Source organism: Bradysia coprophila, unplaced genomic scaffold, assembly GCF_014529535.1.
Source record: "Bradysia coprophila strain Holo2 unplaced genomic scaffold, BU_Bcop_v1 contig_250, whole genome shotgun sequence".
Lineage (NCBI taxonomy): Eukaryota > Metazoa > Arthropoda > Insecta > Diptera > Sciaridae > Bradysia > Bradysia coprophila.
Genome location: NW_023503512.1, coordinates 419,842 through 425,994, shown reverse-complemented (window position 1 = coordinate 425,994; position 6,153 = coordinate 419,842). Strand labels below are relative to the sequence as shown.

The 6,153-nt window shown below is 35.6% G+C and overlaps 1 long non-coding RNA gene across 1 annotated transcript; it reads left to right on the top strand.

Annotated features, from left to right (window-relative positions):
* The first annotated feature begins 2,281 nt into the window (after positions 1 to 2,281).
* LOC119078361 lies at positions 2,282 to 6,153 on the top strand. Its single transcript, XR_005088000.1, has 3 exons — positions 2,282 to 2,809; positions 4,509 to 4,514; positions 6,037 to 6,153. It is a non-coding gene; the product is annotated as an uncharacterized LOC119078361 (long non-coding RNA).

The window sequence follows — 6,153 nt, the reverse complement described above, 5'->3', positions numbered from 1 at the left end:
TAATTGGTTATGGGTTTGGGGTGTTTCAGGCATTCCATATAATGTACACAATATATATGACCATATACAGCATATTCATCTGTGAAATATTTATTTATAGTGAAATATTTTTGGGGTTTTTTTATTTGCCATTTACTTCGAAATTGTGGGGTCTGTTGTTGGTTGGATGCGGCAATTCAGTAAATCAAAACTGAAATTGTTTTGTCTTTTCTTTGCTATATATTTCAGCCTGTTTTTCGTATCAACCAGGACCTCTATGCAGTTCATCGTTGGGCTCGCGAAAATTCTTTGAAGCTAAATGCCAATAAGTCCCAAGCCATTGTATTCGAGGATTCTAGATTCTAGATAAAAAAAATCCGGACAAAAAAAATCCGGACAGAAAAATCCGGACGAAAAAAATCCGGATGATACAAAATCCGGATTGATTGTTACTACTAGCTTCGACTGGATTTTGTATCATCCGGATTTGTATTATTTGTCAGAGCCTCTTTAGAGAGCCCGCAGCCCATGCCTCATACCCATGGACATAAGCCCATGTCTCCCGAGTCTCCTTCTTTCTTATTTTATACCTGAAATGCCTAACAAATTTAAAATAAAATCAAATAAGGCTTGCCATAGATAAAGGTCTCTTTCCGATAGCCAAGCTATCAAAGTTCACACTACGTGATGATAGACTGGATAAGGGAAGAGTTTTTAACTCTGTTAAGAGATTTGCTTTTCTGGCGAGCTTTATCTACGGCAAGCCTTAGTTATCTATGGCAAGCCTTGTTTGATTGTATTTTAAATTTGTTAGGAATTTCAGGTATAAAATAAGAAAGAAGGAGAGGCGGGTAAGCTCTCAACATTCTCCATATGAGAAAGTTGAGTGAATTGAAAATGTTAAGTACAGCGATTCATCGAATTTTAGCCGTCGTGAATGTATCGTTTTTAATAGTTCGCCTGAAATTTTACAGGGAGCAGGAGCAGTGAGTGAAGAGTGTATGCGATATGTACAGCGTTCTTTTGGTACATTGAATTTATCATGTTATTATTATTGTATGCCGTCATCACCACACTTTGAAACTCATTGTTCATATCAGCAGAACAACGTGCAATATGAAGCGAAAAAAATTAAAATAACCGTTCAAAACTTTACAATTCGACGATTTGTGCACACATAGTTTGTGGGCTGGGCCAGTGCCCATGGGTATTTTTTTCTCAAACGATGGGCATAGTGGGCATGTGGGCACAAAAATTTGCTATGCCCACTGCCCACTCATCTCTAGCCCCTTACAGAATCCGGATAATTCCTTAATTTATTGTCGTTATGTGACACTATCTTTTATTCACTTCTGAATATGTGACGCTTTCCTTAAATATTTATTGCCGCTTTGTGACACTATCTTTTATTAACTTCTGGATCTGCGACGCTGATCAAGAAGCTTCAAAATACAAAGTTGCAACATCCATTTTAATTAGGGTAATCAATCTAGTTTTCGTAATTTCCGGATTTCGAACTTTCAAGGGGGAAATCCCCTTGACCCCCCCCCCCCCCCCATGAGGGGGCTGCCGCCCCTCGACCCCGCTTTTCTTTTTTTAAATTATTTCACGGCCTGCGGCGCAACTACCAACCACATCAGAATTTTTTTCTATTCTTCCTTTTCTTTTTTATGGCTGCGGCACCATTCTCAAACTGTCAAACACGTTACAGAATACCTATGTGACAAAAATAATCCGAAGTTTTTTTTTATAACCCCCGCTTTTCCTTTTTATGCCTGCGGCGCCATTTTCCTACTGTCAACACGCAACAGAATACCTTGATTAATGTATGCGGCAAAACTAATCAGAAATTTCTATTTATATCATGTACGACAACATCGTGAGGATTAAAGTTATCCGGAAAGAATACAATGTTAACCTTACTTTCCATGATTTTTTTCCATTTAAAAAAATCCGGAATTCCGGATTTAATCCCGACAAAATTCCGGATTTTTATCATCCGTATTTTGTATTGTCCGGATTTTTCTGTCCGGATTTTTTTTGTCCGGATTTTGTAGGACCACCGTCCTGCTAGGTGGTGTAGTCATTCCATATGCAGACAAGGTTCTGAACCTAGGACTTGTCATGGACAAAAGACTGACATTCAGAGACCAGGTGCGCTTGATCTATTCCAGGGTATTTGCTAGATTTCGTAGTCTCTGGCATCAAGGCCATGTTTTCTCTCGTAAGATTCGGATGATGCTGATTAAGTCTCTTGTACTGCCGGCCTTTACGTATTGTGACTCGGTTTATTCTACAAATTTGTCGGCCGCTGATGCTCGGTCGTTGGAGTGAGCTTTTAGTGCCTGTGTGCGTTTTGTGTATGGATTGAGGCGCTACGACAGTACTCGGGATCACGTTGAAGGATTGTTAGGTTGTGAAATTATGACGTATCTGAAGCGTCGTCGCTGCTCGTTTATGCATGGCCTTGTAGGGAACCGAAGTTTCTCTTCGATAAGCTGGCTGATGGAAGGTCTGGGCGTAGTCGTCAGTATGCTATTCCGAGGCATGTTTCTGCCCAGTACAACAGGTCGTTCTTTGTTAGAACCGTCGCTGACTATAATACGATTCCTGTCGGTGTGAAAATGCTTAACTCCCTGTCCAGGTTTTCTGACGCGTGTCTGGATCTTTTTCGTCCTCACTAAAGTCGTTCTCGATCGGTTTGTACGGATTGGGCTTGCTTGTCGGCTCTATGATTGGGAAAATCCGTTTTTGGACTATTTTGTTCCGATTCATCGTATGTTAAATGTTCTTGGACGTAGTGTCTGGTAGCACCTTGGAGTAAGTTTTTGTTCATTTATGTTCATTTACTATGTGTAACATGCAAATATGGTCATGATCGTAGTTAATTTATTTAACACAGATACCAAATGTCAAGTGGAATGCGTGGAACGCGAGTGCTTGGAGAAACAGCGACTGCTACGCAATTGACATCTGATTGTTTTTTTTGTTAATTTGTTGGTTTTGTCGAGTGCTTTTCAATTTTAACATTTTCTTTCGCTTTGGTGTAACAAGGACTGAAACAGCTTCTAGTTTTGTGTTAAAATTGTTTCAAAGTCTTCTAAATTTTATAGGTTTCAGATGTGTTCGTATATAATAAGCCCTAATTAGGCCGTTAAATCGTGAATTTTGCTTTGTGTTTGAGTGATTTGTTTCCGTACAGAACTCATTCTGTTCTTTTCTTTTTTAAAAGAAAAATTTAATTAATTTGATAATACAGTAAGCAAAGTATCTAAATTGATAATTTTCCATTAATTCGTCACAACTTTTAATTCATAATTCAATCCTGAAAATTCGTCAATCTAAAAATACACTGCTCGTTCGCATTCACATCCGCAATCAACAAACGTCAAACGGTTTTCATTGTCTCATTAGATTTTTTTGTGAAAATGTTTTTTGCCTACCTATTAAACCAGAGCTCTCAATATTTCCGAAATTGTTTCATTTCGAATAAGGAAAGTGCTCTTAAAATCAACAAATCGAAAACAAAAAACAATGTTTTTATTCTTGGAGTTATTTTCAGGAAATTTGTGCTACGCAAGCCTTTGAATCTTAGACTAACCATACTCTAAGCTTTGAATCGTCAATTCAATCGGCTGTTGTATTTAATTGATGATGCGAAGATCTTTACAGCAAATTGGAATGCATTTTGGGATCGGCAAAAGATTTAGGCAAAGTTTCAGAAAACTATGTAGTTTATGTGGAAAATCAAATAGTTAAAGATTTCTTTTGAAGGTTGTTTTGAAGATTGTACTTAAAAAGGTGAGGCAACCATGCTGTTTTCAGTCAGTGAATTAGCTTGGCCACACTACAAACCACTTATGCCTCGGAATAGGTAGGTTTTTAACATGAAAATCAAAAACCTGATCTGACCTGACATGTTTTAAATTTAACCTGAAATAACCAGGATTGACCTGATTCAATTGCATAATTCTTGTTAGTTTCCTTTGCCGCTGAGTTCTAAAATCGTAATTTTCGTTTCGTAGTTTCACGGAGGATATCTGCATAATAGAAGTAACAAATTTCTCAAGATGTTGTTAAAATAATTTGCGAAATAGGTCTGATAGAAATCAATTCAGGTCTGTATTTTCAGGTTCAACACAAATCAGGTCAAGTCAAAATCTATCAGATCTGATCCAGATCATATCAGGTTTCAGGCTATTCCTATTTCAATGATTTTCGATTACACTCGTGGTGTCCTTCAAATTACTAACGAAAATGCAATGAAGATGCGTCTGATGTTTATTGACACATGTTGGATTTTGTTTCTTCGCCGTTGGCTAAATTAAAGTCAAAGCTACAAAACATTTGTAATATGCATGTGGAGAGGAGTTAGTAGTCTTAGCTTCATATTTTTGTTGATTTTCAGTAATGTAATTAGTAGTCAAAAGAGCCTGATGAAGAGCAAAGCCGAAGCTCGAAATATTGCGTAAACTAACGTCTTTTATTTACAAACCACCGCTATAGTCCAAGAAATCAACCTACTTTAGTTAATTGTCACATAGCACATCCTTCTGACAGAAAAACCAAAGAATATGTTTAACGAAAAAAAGTTGAGCTACGGTTAGAGCTTAGAATTTTATTAAGATTTGAGATAAGCCTACGAGGTGTAGTAGTCAAGCCATTTTCTACACTCACATTTTCTGATATTTTTCAATTATCCAAATTTGTTAATGTTCGACATTTACGCAGCATTTCGGAGATAGAAATATGAGATTTATTACATAATGCCATAGGTGAGGGATATTATTCCCCACTGGATTAATAAATTATCAAGCAGCACTGCAAGGTATTTTTCTAAAAAAAGCAACGAAAAACCAAATAAAGAATGAATTAACTGAAGTAACGTACTTATTTCAAGAATATCAATACAAAATTTATCAGATTTCTCTTTTCGACTAATGGATTTTTTTAAATCTTATTAAGAAGGGGTTGCTGAAATAGTTCCTCCAAAGTGACTTGATAAGAATTTCTGTAGATAAAAAGAGATTAGGTCAAAATTCAAAGATATTCAGTGAGCCCGGCTAACAGAAGCCTTCTATTATTCAATATTAAAATAAAGATCCATTGAAATAGAGGGAAAAAACTTTTGAATCGAAAACATCTGCAACTTATTAGGAATTCCTGATATTTCTTTATTTTCGAGTAGATAAGTAGTCAAAACACATTTTAAATGAGAATGAATTGAAAACAGTATCGAACAAGCGAAGAGCAATTTATATAAGTTTTTTTAACTGTTTTTGATCAGTAAATCTAAGTTTTATTTAAAAAAATCGATATCCGACACTTGCGGATCATAACTTTCCTGAAAATAACTCCAAGAATAAAAACATTGTTTTTTGTTTTCGATTTGTTGATTTTAAGAGCACTTTCCTTATTCGAAATGAAACAATTTCGGAAATATTGAGAGCTCTGGTTTAATAGGTAGGCAAAAAAACATTTTCACAAAAAAATCTAATGAGACAATGAAAACCGTTTGACGTTTGTTGATTGCGGATGTGAATGCGAACGAGCAGTGTATTTTTAGATTGACGAATTTTCAGGATTGAATTATGAATTAAAAGTTGTGACGAATTAATGGAAAATTATTAATTTAGATACTTTGCCTACTGTATTATCAAATTAATTGAATTTTTCTTTTAAAAAAGAAAAGAACAGAATGAGTTCTGTACGGAAACAAATCACTCAAACACAAAGCAAAATTCACGATTTAACGGCCTAATTAGGGCTTATTATATACGAACACATCTGAAACCTATAAAATTTAGAAGACTTTGAAACAATTTTAACACAAAACTAGAAGCTGTTTCAGTCCTTGTTACACCAAAGCGAAAGAAAATGTTAAAATTGAAAAGCACTCGACAAAACCAACAAATCAACAAAAAAACAATCAGATGTCAATTGCGTAGCAGTCGCTGTTTCTCCAAGCACTCGCGTTCCACGCATTCCACATGACATTTGGTATCTGTATTAAATAAATTAACTACGATCATGACCATATTTGCATGTTACACATAGTATGTTATTATTTTCTCATTTATTGCCGCATTGAAGTAGTTTTGTGTTTTTAATGTTTCTCGTTTTAATTTGGTTTTTTCTTTCCATTGTGTTGATAGAGAGAGTTTTATAGTGTGA